The 13,624-nt window shown below is 35.5% G+C and overlaps 1 long non-coding RNA gene across 3 annotated transcripts; it reads right to left on the bottom strand.

Annotated features, from left to right (window-relative positions):
* Nucleotides 1-336: 336 nt before the first annotated feature.
* Nucleotides 337-3,157, bottom strand: LOC114393181. 3 transcript variants are annotated; one of them, XR_003662481.1, is made up of 4 exons: nucleotides 2,480-3,157; nucleotides 1,300-2,217; nucleotides 1,003-1,179; nucleotides 337-831 (listed from the first exon to the last, which is right to left on the bottom strand). It is a non-coding gene; the product is annotated as an uncharacterized LOC114393181 (long non-coding RNA). The 3 variants fall into 3 exon arrangements; XR_003662482.1 differs by lacking the exon at nucleotides 2,480-3,157 and having other exon boundaries at nucleotides 1,300-1,412; nucleotides 1,938-2,459; XR_003662480.1 differs by lacking the exon at nucleotides 2,480-3,157 and having other exon boundaries at nucleotides 1,300-2,459.
* Nucleotides 3,158-13,624: the final 10,467 nt, after the last annotated feature.

Here is a 13,624-nt window from a genome sequence, read left to right as displayed (position 1 = left end):
ACACTTCTATCACTTCAATTTTTAGGATCATTATTTTGACCTCTACATATTTATATTCAATGCAATTATACGTGTCAAGGTCCCCTTTAGATGTTTTATAGATCCGTCCCCATAGAGGACCCAAGTCCATATTTTCCTTACAACAACAGTTAAAAGCTTCAACATTTATTTCCTTAGCAAAAAGACAGGATAAAGATTAATGAAGAGGTGCAGAGGAAAAGTGAAAATTAAATAAGCCATCTACAAATTAGAGAGATATCCATTGTATAGTTTTGGAAAGATCAACTAAATTACAGCTAATCCAAAGGATCATATAAAGGGCTTAAGATCATAGCATTGGGATAACTAAATTAATTATCGACTTAGTACAACAACTAGTTTCTCAAACATTATGATGCTTACGAAAAGAATCAAGTGTAACAGTATAAATTGAGCATAAATGAACTTTTTAGGACATTACATATATACCCAAGACTGCATTTCAACAGCCAGATATTACTATTGTAATTATTTTCAGTTGGATGAAAATCACAAACTTACATTCAATATAATTGTCTCGTGTGTTAGTGTTTCCACCTTTAACCCATTTTGTGCTTACTGCTGCAGACTTTTCATTGATTGTCAATGAGTTCTCAGAAGGTCTCCTATACTCATCCACCACAGGTTCGTGATGATTTACCTCATAATCATGACCGTAACGATAGTGTGAAGTATTCTCTGGTTCAGATAGTCCAAACTTGTAAAAGCTTGACTTTGAAGGGTATGAACTCTCCAGCATATATAAATGGAATTTTATGTCTTTACTTTAGAATTATGAATCTTTCTAGTAGCCTATCATTAATAACAAAAGAACAACAATAACAAAGTTTGAGATAAAATAGTGAAACACAACTACAGGACATATTTACATTAATAAAACAAGATAAGAAGAACAATTTCCATCAAACCAAGGATTATATAAAATATCTTAAACATGATATAAATGAAAATTTTTGCTAGTACCTGAGCATGCGATTCACCATAAAAAATGAAGTTGACATGTTCATAGGTGAGACTTTCAAAATATTCGATAAAGCTTCCTGTTGTATTATAGGGATAGCTAATGGTATTGTAATGGACCTCCATGTGTGGGTTCCAACTCATTTTAAATCCTTTTTGCCAAGACAAGTAGTTTGCAATCTACATAGTGAATTCAAGGCAAATTAAATTAGAAGAATAAATGCAAAGACAATGAAGCACACAAACACAAAACAAAAAAGCTTCAGCACTAACATTAATTATTAATTAATATATACAAACCTATTCTTCAATCTTGACAGATTCACCAAGGCAGATTCGTTTACCTAAGTTGAAGTAATTAACAAAAGACCACCTTGCCTCATCTGATTTAGCTACTCCAAAAATGTAAAAACCTGCAGAAGGAAAAAATCACAGATTTCGTGAGGCAAAATGTCATTAATTCAACTACGGATGTTTTATCTAGAATAATTAATTGCTCAATTCCACCCATTCTAAAAGAAAGAACAATCCAGTATGCCTAATCTAGCAATTTACATCCAAAATCAAGAAATTTCAGAACTAACAAGTGCAGTAAAGAAAAATGACAAAAAATTTGAAACGACATTAATACCAAAGCTTGCAAAATTTTAGTAATCAGCTGTAACCATCCTTAGCAATCTAATAAGTTGATATGATTATATCAAAATGTGTTTCTTATCAGTTGATCAAAATAGTGCATTCTAAGATCATGTGAAAGCAAGAAAATCTGCGAGATCTCTCTAGAAGAAATAGATATTCAATGACGAGAATAAGAAGAAAGAGAGAGCTAGAGGAAAATTGTCCTCGCAGCCAACTGCACCAAACACAAAACCACACAGATTAGCCTTTAAGCCATAATATGAACCACAAAAAAACGCAAGAAAAGAGAAGAGCCTCACAGAAGAATAGTCAGGGTGGTTGGCGATCATAGCCGCGGTGGTTTCCGCTACCAATTCATTGAGCTGGCTAGTGGTGACGCCTTTGTAGATTTCAACGCACACTTCCTGAGACACCAGAACAGGGTCATAGTGTTCGGTGCATCAAATTAAACAATCAAACATTGAGTTCTAGAAGAATCCACTCCTTGCTTTCTGCGACGATGATCCTCTCGACATCGCTTTCACCTTGAAAGGAAGAGCCTTCACACAAGGCTTCCTTTCAACCTCTTCCTCCTTGGCTCTGAAGGTGGAGAGAGCATACCGTAAGAGTGAGGTATGCGAGCAAGAGAGGAGAGGAATGAGCACGGAATTGAAGATGGGGAATGAAAATGAGAGACTGGGTGAGAGGGAATATGAAAAATGAAATTTCAATAATGACGGTTCTAGTAAAACTGCCTTTGAATATCTCATTTCAAGATGATTTTGATAAAAATGTCTTTGAAAAAATGTTTTAAAGACGATTTTGCGAGAATGTCTTTGAAAACTTTTGATTATTTACAAACCTTCTTAGAAACAATGTAGTAGAAATGTGTTTTTGCAGTAGTGAGAGGTCGTTAAGATACACCCACAACATAGTGGCTTTGGCGTGCCCTCCAAATGCTAGCGACAAGGTTTCAAAGCTTTCCTATAGGTCGAACTCGCCGGTGCTGCACCTCTCAAATGACACAACTTTCTCTTGTAACTTAGATTCTTTGTTTAATTCTTGTAGTGAATTCTTCTCTCTCTCTTTGCTTCTAGAAAGAGAAAGTAGAAGGCTTATGTGGCAATGGAGACGTTATTTATCACTCCTCCAATTGCAATGTCGTTGAGGGCTCCATGGGTTAGAGTTAGTATTGCAATGCATAACATGGGGATGGGGAAGGACTGTGTTTTTGTTTTGCTTTCTCCATTCTATTTATTTTTGTTCCTTTTTTTTCTGCTTGGTATTTTAATGGATCAATTATAGGTATATCCCAATGCACACATACCTTATTATAATAGCCATTGTTGGTTTGGAAGGTACTTTGGTTATAGGCTAAGGGTTCAAAGTTCACACATGTGACTTGGCAATCTTGGTTCAATGTTGTCTAACTTGGTTCTTGTGTGATGTACGAGTTGGGCACTAGTTGGGTGAGTGGAAAATGTGAAAGAAAAGTGACGGTCTTTGAGTGATACAAAGTGAGAATGTGTATGTATTTGTTATAGTGTTCAAGAGGACATGTAGTAGGACATGCAATTGAAGGAATTTCATGTTGTGATGCGGCTCCAACAATCCCACAACTACCAAATACCAATCAGTCAGCCACGATCCCACGACCATGTTCCCTACATAATTTGATAGTGCTATTAATAAAAACATACAAATTCTAGGTTGAAGAAGTGTATCAAATAATTTATGGGTGGACCACTATTATTAACCTTTACGACCATGTTTCCTGCATAATTTAATAATGTTGTTAATAAAAACATGCAAATTCTAGGTTGAAGAATTGTATCAAATGATTTATGGGTGGACCACTATTATTAGTCCTTAGATTTATTATAAAAATATTTCAACGGTTAAGATTAAAATTGAATATTTTTTAACAAATAAAAAAGAAAAGCAAAATGACAACTTTGTCTCCTCTTTCTTCATCCCACCTTTGCCTCAAAGTAAGACCAAAAATAAAATTAAGGGACTAAAAATAGAATTAAAAAGTTCAGGGATTAAAAATAAAAATATTAAGAAGTTTAGGGATTAAAAGGATAATAAATTTTAAAAATAAATATAGGAAATACTATTAAGGTCTAAAACAAAAACCAATCATAATGGACAATTCTTTATAATATTATATAAAGGCTTAAATATGTTTTTCATACAAGGAAAATAGGTCGTTTTCATATCACTATCTCAAATTTATTTTTGGTCAATTAAGTATCTATTTTTTTTTATGTTTCAACGTAGTACTTATCATTAGTCTCATTTTGTTAAGTGATGACGTGACCGACAAAGTGTCACATCATCAAGCCTACTCACTAACACGCCATTGCCACACGTCATCTCTTTCTATCCGGTTGAAGTTTTTGGACTCTTTAATTTCTTCACATTGTCTTCCAACATAGACAAAGCTCCCAAATCATCCTTTCCACTGGATAACACCAAATGCGACTGTTGTTGTTGCGACGACATGTCGTAGGAAGAAGTTCTCTTGCGGTGGTTATGGTTGGTCGGAGAGGATGGCGGTGACAGCGGAGGAGGGGAACACGAAAGAGATTAGTTTGGCGGCAAAATTGAAATTGGGGCAGGTTCCGTACTTTAGATGCTCATAAGCATTGTGTGAAGGATTGGAAGCAGAGAAAACTGTGTCGCATAAGGAGCACTTGAGTTTGACCGCTCTGGGTAGCCCTATTTTGGTGTTGTGCAGCAACATGGATTCCAGGTGCGGCCAATACCAAGCCCCTTTTTCCCTTTATAGTTTTGGTTCGAACCGTGACCAACCCTTCGTAGTGCTTGTGAATGACTTTTGTGGTAACTTCATCTGTTGAAGCTGAGTTAGTATAGGGTGTGGTGCTCGCCATTACAAGTGCAAAGTTGAAGAAGAAGCAATGATGATTTCTTTAATGGGAATGAATAGTTTTATTTGATCACATGTTCAAAGGTATCAATCAGGTTATGTGCATTTAGTCGGGAAAAATAGGTGGCGACGGTAGCCAAAATTTGAATTTCCAATGCATTGCCATATGAATAAGCGTTGATCTGAGGTGGGAGGGCTTGAGTTGGAGTCTAAGTTGGAAGTGGTGGATGATGGGTTGGAGAGGAAGCTAAGGAGGGGGTGAAGTCGCAACGACGGTTATGAAGGAAAAGGATGTCGTTGGGGCCTTCTTCGAGGATGATTGGTTTGGTGGTTATGGGGCTTGCGATGGATTGTGGCGGCAAGAGAACATGGTTGTTGTTGTGGTGGTTGTGGCGGTTGACAATGCGGTTGGCGACGCTGATGGTTTTTGTTAGAGAAAGGGAAGAAGGAGATGATGTGGCAATGACGTATCAGTGATTAGGCTTGATGACGTGACACTCGGTCTGTTGTGACACTCGGTCTGTTACATCATCACTTAACAGAATGAGATTAATGACATGTATTATGTTGAAACAATTTTTTTTTTCAAGTACTTAATTGACCAAAAATAAATTTGAGGTAGTAATCTAACAACAATCTATATTTCAGGTATGAAAAACATATTTATAAATTACAAATGAATAATATAGGAAAGGTAAACTTAAGTGACAAAAGTAAAATAAGTGGTTCATATTTTAAAAATGAATTAAATGATAAAACAGAATATGGATTTATTTGTTTAAATATAATAATAATAATAATAATAATAATAATAATAATAATAATATATATTGATAATTATTTTTTTCACTTTCATTTAATTACATATTATTGTGTTTATATATATATATATATATATATATATATATATATATATATATATATATATATATATATATATATATATATATATATATATATATAGTAAATTTGTTCATTTTTATAATAATTATTTTTAAGATGATTTTTATTTTAATAAATTAACTTTTACACATACATATAAGGAGGAAGTCACAGACTATTGTAAGAATAGAAGAACATGGTGGTGGAGATGGTCATAGTGGTGGTTATAATAACATTGGTAGTCTCATAAAAGGTGTTAGTAATTTGATTTTAAATTCAACAATTTGTTATTTTTAATCTTGATTTAAGAATTGTTATTATTTGTTATCGTACTTTTCAAAACAAAAATATTCTAAGAGAAGTGGCTATTTGTGTGTGTATTCATAAAGAGAGAGAGAGAGAATGATCAAATTATATCACTACAAGTTTTACACCAATTCTTACACTATTTAATAACTTCTTAAAAGATTATCTAGTATCCAATACGCTATAATTGAACAAATGTCCAAGAGTTATGTGAAAACCAACATCCAAGATGTAAGCCTTTTGAACTTATTGGAGATAAAAAAAAAACTTTCATAAATTTTGAAGTGAACAAAATAATACAAGAAGGGGAGTCTAACTGTGTTTTGAACTAAACTTTGATTCCTTTTTGGAATGTATCATTCTAAAGCTGATTCATAAAGAGATTCTTCAAAATGAAAAACCTTTCTCCATTCATAAGAGAACTCTATCCATTTGTGGAAAAACATATGTTTAGAATAAAACTTCAAATCTTTGATTAAAATACAAGCTTTTCTCGGAAATCTTCTTAGTATGATTTTCTCAAGCAGGTTCATGATGATTAACCTATAAAAATAGTATTTTGTAACTAATCAGAAAATTAATAAATGTGAAAGATAACGAAGATGACACAATAAATTTATATTGATTCACCCCTAATAATAAGGCTTGCATCCCGTCCTCACTCAAACTAGTGAGATTTCACTATCACAACCTCAATTACAGGTTTTTTTAATCAATGTACACTTTCTCTCTCCACAAAATTCTCAAAGTACACTACTTTGAGAATTTTTTCCCCAACTGCACCTATTTTGTTTTTTTTAGGGGAGTCGAGTTTGGGCACCCCGACTTCCCTTCGTGTGCTTTTTTTTAAAAAAAATTAAATATTATATTATATAAAAATATTTTTAATTACTTTTAAAATTATTTAATTACTAAATTATTTTTTTAATATTGATTAAATTAATTTTTTATTAACAAATTGATATTATAGAATTTAACTATTTTTTTACATTATTTAATTTATTTAAGATATTTTTGGTTGAATATTTGTTTTAAAATCTGAATTTTGTATAATAATATATTTATTTTAGAAAAAATTTTAAATATTAAATTTAATTATTTTACTAAATATAATTAGTTTGTTTATGTCATTAGATTTAATTAAAAATGATAAAAATAAAGCTTTTCACAATTTATTTATAAAAGAATATTATACTGCATTATTAATAAAATATTTAAACAATGACATTTGGCTAAAGAAAAATTTAAGATCAGGATATATTAGGAAAATTGTTTCTGCTATGACCATGTTGCCGACAAAGTTCACATTTTTTTCTACTTGCTCGTTTATTTTCGTCTTCGTCCATCTCACTAGGAATGCGAGTTGAAACGGGACGACCCTTTGCAGTCCTCTTTCTCCTTAGATCAAGACCCCACTGATCTCCTTCATATTCTTGCCACATTGATTTGTGTGTGTGGCAGTAAACCAAAGGAGTTGTCGTAGATGTGCAAAATGTGTTGTAAAGTGAATAACATCGGCACATAGGTCATGGGATCAACATTGACAGATTTACAGGCAGCCATGATGTGAGAATATGGTAAATGTTTAGCCTGATATTCACCACAATCACACTTTTGGGATTGTAACATTACTCTAAACCTTCCAGGTGGTCTGGGTGTTTCAAGTGGGGATTGAGTCTTTGTTATAATAAAAGTGTGATTGTGTCTGTCGAATTCATTTACAATGTGTGTATTAGATTCTTGTTGACCGCTATTCATTGCATCGAAGATGACTTCAGAATACTGTGAGCCGGAGTTGATCATTGCCTGAGTTTGTTGACCTCTATTAGCAAAGAGTTGTGCGATCTTGAAATACGTCTCCTCAACCAACGATGACACCGGAAAATGTCTTGTGTTTTTTAACATGGAATTAACAGACTCCGGCAAATTGGTAGTCATATGTCCCCAACGTTTCCCCTCATCGAAGCATTGTACCCATTTTTGTTTGGGTAATTGATCAAGTCATTCAGCTGCACTTGGCTTATTCGCACGAATATCCCCAAGATGTCGCCAGTGCATCTTCTCCGTGTATGCATAACATGTAAATATTCAATCAATGTATTATGTTATAAAATTTGATTGAAAGAAAATTATAATGAATAAATAAAATAGATTCTCACCAGCCAACATGAGTGGTTTCTTTAAATGTTTGCGGTTTGAGTTACCGCGAAGAAAGTTTTGTGCAATGTGGCGCAGGCAAAAGAAATGGGATGTGTCCTAGACCCATAAGTTACTTGGGTTGTTGTAGGCACTTATAATTGAGGAGTGTCGGTATGAAATAAGACAAATGTTAATTTGCGGAGTAACATGTCTTCTCAAATTCTTTAGAAAAACCCCCCAAGCTGAAGTTGTCTCCCCTTCTACAATGGCATAGGCAATCGGAAAGATATGGTTAGCTCTATCTTGTGCGGTAGCTATCAACAGTGTGCCAGTATACTTCCCGTAAAGCCATGTACCATCTACTTGTACTATGAGTTTGCAATATGCAAAACCATTAATGCATGGACCAAATGACCAAAAGACACGTTTAAACAATCTTTTGCCCGGTACTATTTCTCCCCCCTCATACAAGGATTCTGTTTGAGCAGCGACCACAGTCCAGGGAACATAAGATTGCAAAGCTCTGAAAAGTTTTGGCAGTTTAGCATATGATTCTTCCCAGTTTCCATGAATAATCTCCGACGCTTTTTGCTTTGCTAACCATGTCTTCTTGTAGGATGGGGTATAATTCATGAACGTTTTGATCTCTGCAATCAACGTCTTGATGGAGATGGTTGGGTTTGTTTTGATAATTGGTTGGATGATCTATGCTATGACGTGTTTGTCGAGTTGGCAATGATCTTGTTTGAGCATCAGCACGAGACAAGTGTGATGACCTCTGATACTCTTGATAATCCATTTGTTATGCCTCTTTGAATTGCATGCGTCCAAGCTCCATGTACAACCATTTTCATGTAACTTGCAGACGAAGTTTAGCCTTCTTTGATCAGAGTAAATTATTCTGCAATCAAAATGATTTCTGATGTTGTATTCTTTGATTGCTCGAATACATTGTGTTTTGTCATCAAAGGTCATTCCAACCTCGAGTATACCGACTGGTGGTTGTACATTGTGTTGCTGATGAACAAAATGGTGTCGATCAATGTAGTGTGGTAGGTGGTCAAAGTTCAAGTCTACTGGACACCTAGGTTGCTGATATTGCAACGGAGGTGACGGAGGTGTCGTTGGTCTGCCAACACCCTCGTCATCGGTTTGGTCATCACTTTGGTCATCGCTTTGGTGATTGATGTGATCAAAGAACTGTTGATCCTCATCCTTAGTAAAATCATCCATGTTTTCATCATGAAATCATATAATGAGATCTTCGTTAGCAATGGGATGTTCATCTCGGTTTGATGTTTGCGTTTGTGGTAGTTGTGAAGGTGGCGTAAAGGGGGATGAATGATGGTTTTGTTGGTCAAACGAGGTTTGTTGGCCATGAAAAAAAGAATCATTCTCGGATAGTATTTGTGTGTATGAAGTATAAATGTCAAAGGGGTCTTGTGATTCAAGGTTGTTGTATGAAGATACTGGATTATTGAGGTCTATGTTGTTGTACGGTAACTGTTGTGGAGGCGATAGTTGTAGTTGTGGACATGAGGGTTGTGGAGACGATGATTGTGGTTGAGGAATAAGCTCAGTAACAACATAGAATTCGGTAGAATTCAATTGTGGATTTTGGAGAATTGTTTCCATCGCACCTCTAAGATCATCATTGTCGAATAGTTGAGCTGAAATAACACGTGTCTGACCGAGATGAAATGAAATAGGGACACGAAATAACAATTGAGCAACTTGTTCAGTTGCTTGAGTAGGGAGGCGATTGTTAATTTTTCGAATGAATTGTATAAACGTAATAGAACAACTGGCGTAAAAAAATATTGGGGTCATAGACGTGTACATCTATCCTTGAACTGGATCATCTACAATGTGACCATTGTGGTAAATGATGGTCACAATTTCTTTAGGTGGAGTCATGGTGGTGCTTATGGGATATGAGTGGAAATGGTGTGAGAGTTACAAATCGAGTTTTGTTTTGTGAGAAAGTTGTTGTGTGTGATATGTTGTTGTCAAATGGTGATATTATATATATAGGCTGAGAAAGTTTAGTACCAAAGTTTGATTGGAATGTTAGGTGGGAAAGTTAGATTGGAAAGTTAGGTTGGGAGAGTTAGTTACGAGGGTTAGATGAGAGGGTTAGGTAGAGTGTTAGATTGGAAGGTTAGGTGGGAGAGTTAGATTGGAAGGTTAGGTGGGAGAGTTAGTTACAAGGGTTAGATGGGAGGGTTAGGTGGGAGTGTTAGATTGGAAGGTTAGGTAAGAGAGTTAGATCGGAAGGTTAGGTGGAAGGGTTAGGCAGCAAAGTTAGTTACGACGGTTAGGTGGGAGAGTTAGGTAGGACATTAAGTGCATGTGAGTAAATTAGTGTACACATGTGAGTGAACAGTGTGTAACCTCACACATTAATATACATGACAAACTGTTCATTTAATCATGAATGTTGACCGCAGTGTTCCGTATCACATGCCAAGGTCACATGGATTGTTCATAAACATGTTAATGGGATAAACATACGCATGTGAGTGAACAATGTGCAACACCACACTTTAATGGGTTGTCAGTGCATGTGAGGGTTAAGTCTGACATTGCTCCGCATCTCTGAAATCATGCATATGTAGACTATTATTACTGAAGTAAATTGAAAATAACAACTTCAAAGCATGCAACAACTACAACTAGATAATAAAGATGGAGAAAAACTTCAACGCAATTCAACAACAAAATATGTTAAATTATTCATTCTAATTTCAGGGTATTCTCCAGCTTCTGCTCCATGTTGGCCTAACTTAGGTCATTAACTTGAGTAGGTGATAATGAATTATGAACATCAACTTTAAGTTCCATACATATTACACTTGTCATATTGAGAAATGTATGAAACATGCATGAGACACCTTCTTCGTCAATAATTTGAATTGCCCTATATTGAACTTCACCATTGAATTGATATACAGGACAACGATACCAAAAGGCATTAATTATAGGCATAACACCATTATCTGTAATTGATGATTGTATTGTAGTGATTATATTTGGCAGCGTCATTGTTGGATTCAAGAGTAACGACTTTGTCTTGTCACCTTTGAAAATTGCATTTGCACTTGAACTTTGAATGATTTCACCATTGATATAAACGTACGCACAAATAGGATTTGACCTTATTGCTAGCCGTCTTTGTTTTCTCTCACAATTTGATTAGGCGCAACTATGCAAAGTATTGGGTGACATGGTAGGTTTATATATGCAATCAATCATGGGTCCATGGTTCACGTGAATTAGAATCTCGATGCGTCACAGTATCACAGTCGTGTTAACGTGCTTTGGAATCTCGAGGCCTTACAACGAGACAAATTATAAATGTGGTTTGGAATCTCGAGGCATTACAATTACATTAAGTGTAATGTTGAGGCCATGCGAAATGTTGAGAACGAAGCTAATGCGGTTATCGTACGCATGCAGGTGAATAGTGTGCATGAAAATGTCATTGGTTCACATGCATTAGAATCTCGATGCATGACAGTATGACAGTTGTTGTTAACGTGCTTTGGAATCTCGAGGCCTTACAACGAGACAAATTATAAATGTGCTTTGGAATCTCGAGGCATTACAATTACCTTAAGTGTAATGTTAAGGACATGCGAATTATTGAGAACCAAGTTAATGCAATTAACGTACGCATGTGGGTGAACAGTGTGCACAAAATTTCATTGATTCATATGAATTAGAATCTCGATGCATCACAGTACCACAATCAATGTGCTTTGGAATCTCGAGGCCTTACAACGAGACAAATTATAAATGTGCTTTGGAATCTCGAGGCATTATAGTTACCTTAAGTGTATTTGTGCTTGCAAAACTTAACACAGTTTAAATGATAAATAGATGAGAGGTGCTTGTCAATACCACATTTGCATCACCCAACTTCAAATTTTATATCATTTGTATTCGGTTTACCATTTGACATCATTCTCATGGATAATAAACCTCTATTGCATCATCAACATGTTCATCGTTCACGTACTACGATTAATGAGTTAATCACTTCCTATTACCATACAATACCTGAACCATAATCACAAATTATACCATTATTATCGTGTACCGGGTTCCAACATATTGCCCTAATCAAATGGTGTAAAATTGATCCTGCATTGATCACTGCATTGGTTGAACGATGGAGGCCTAAAACACATACCTTTCACCTGCCATGGGGAGAGTGCACCATCACACTCGAAGATGTTGCACTTCATCTAGGCATTAGAGTTGATGGTCGTGTTGTGGCTGGACCTAGCTTCTTACATTGGGATGAGTTATGCCACGAGTTACTAAGGGAAGTCCTTCCCGAAAATGCACGTAAAGAAGCTGCACTGAAGCTAACATGGTTGCTAAGCATGTTGTGCGCACCATTGCCCGAAGAACCAACAATGCACCAACTACAATGCAGGTGTAGAGCTTACATAATGTCCATGATTGGCGATGCTTTAATTCCTGATAAATCTGGAAATAGAGTTCATTTAATGTATTTGAACCTATTACGTGATTTGAACAACACAAAAAAATATAGTTGGGGTTCGACTTGTTTAGAAAACCTGTATAGAGAACTATGTCGAGCATCATCAGAGGTTGGTAAATCTATGGGTGGTTGTGTCATACTATTGCAGTCATGGGCTTGGTACCACATGCCTTTTATTGCACCAAGAGTCCCACGACCCGAAACAACTTTTCCACTGGCTAAAAGGTTATTTACATATAGCGAAATGTAAATTTTTTTATTTCAATGACGTGTATTATAACATTACAATGAATACTGATTTTGTATGTTTTACATTTCAGATGGAGTGGTGGTAGATTAGAATATAGGGCCACACCGCATGGTGACTTAGTCGGATATAGGTATCGTATAGATCATATGGAAAGCCATGAAGTATAATACTATCATGATCTGCACCTTAAATATGTACATACATACTAACATGTTGCCTTGTTGGCATATATTTCAATTTTCTTGGGTCCCATATAGAGGGTTTGAAGAACACCTACGCAGACGTGCATATAGAGACATGGAGATTTGGTCTGCATGTACTGCAATTATTTGTTTCTCGATTGTCGAATGACATCAAACAAATCGAGTGAAGCTACAGTTTGGACTACAACAAGATATCCCTGTTGATCACATGAATCTTGATCTACTTCACCAAATTGACTTGCGAGGCAATCATTACACTGATTGGATGGAATACCATGCGGAGTGGATTAATATCTAGAAAAACAAACACAACGATGTTTTAGCTGGGCAATGGGTTGAAGGAATAGTGACACATACACCAGTGTACATGGAATGGTATAGGAAAAACACTACTTTGTTCTTGTCTGTTGCACAAAAACTACATGATCCACACACAACAATTACCCAAAATGTTGTAGGGTCAGGTGTTGAACAAACACATTTTGAAATTTCACATCCTCAGTCAATGTATTCTACTCATTCACATGTTCATCAAACTTTTAGCCACACTGGCGAGTCAGTCACCGCAACCACCCATGAAATGATGATCGATTTATTTGGCGTCGATTTCAATACACCAAATTCAGCAGCATCATATTTAGCTACTTTACAACAGTTCGATGCACTGAATTCATTTGGAGAACAAGCTCAAAGTTCTTCAGCTGCAACAACCAACATTGAAAATACTAACATAGAAGAACAACATCATCATGATGTGGGAGAACCAATCATACTGGAAAGAAGAAATCTGTGACGTAATTGGCGTCCACCACCTTGTGGGA

The sequence above is a fragment of the Glycine soja genome, chromosome 17 (assembly GCF_004193775.1).
Source record: "Glycine soja cultivar W05 chromosome 17, ASM419377v2, whole genome shotgun sequence".
NCBI lineage: Eukaryota > Viridiplantae > Streptophyta > Magnoliopsida > Fabales > Fabaceae > Glycine > Glycine soja.
The sequence above is the reverse complement of the archived record's forward strand: the minus strand, read 5'-3'. Positions and strand labels throughout refer to the sequence as shown.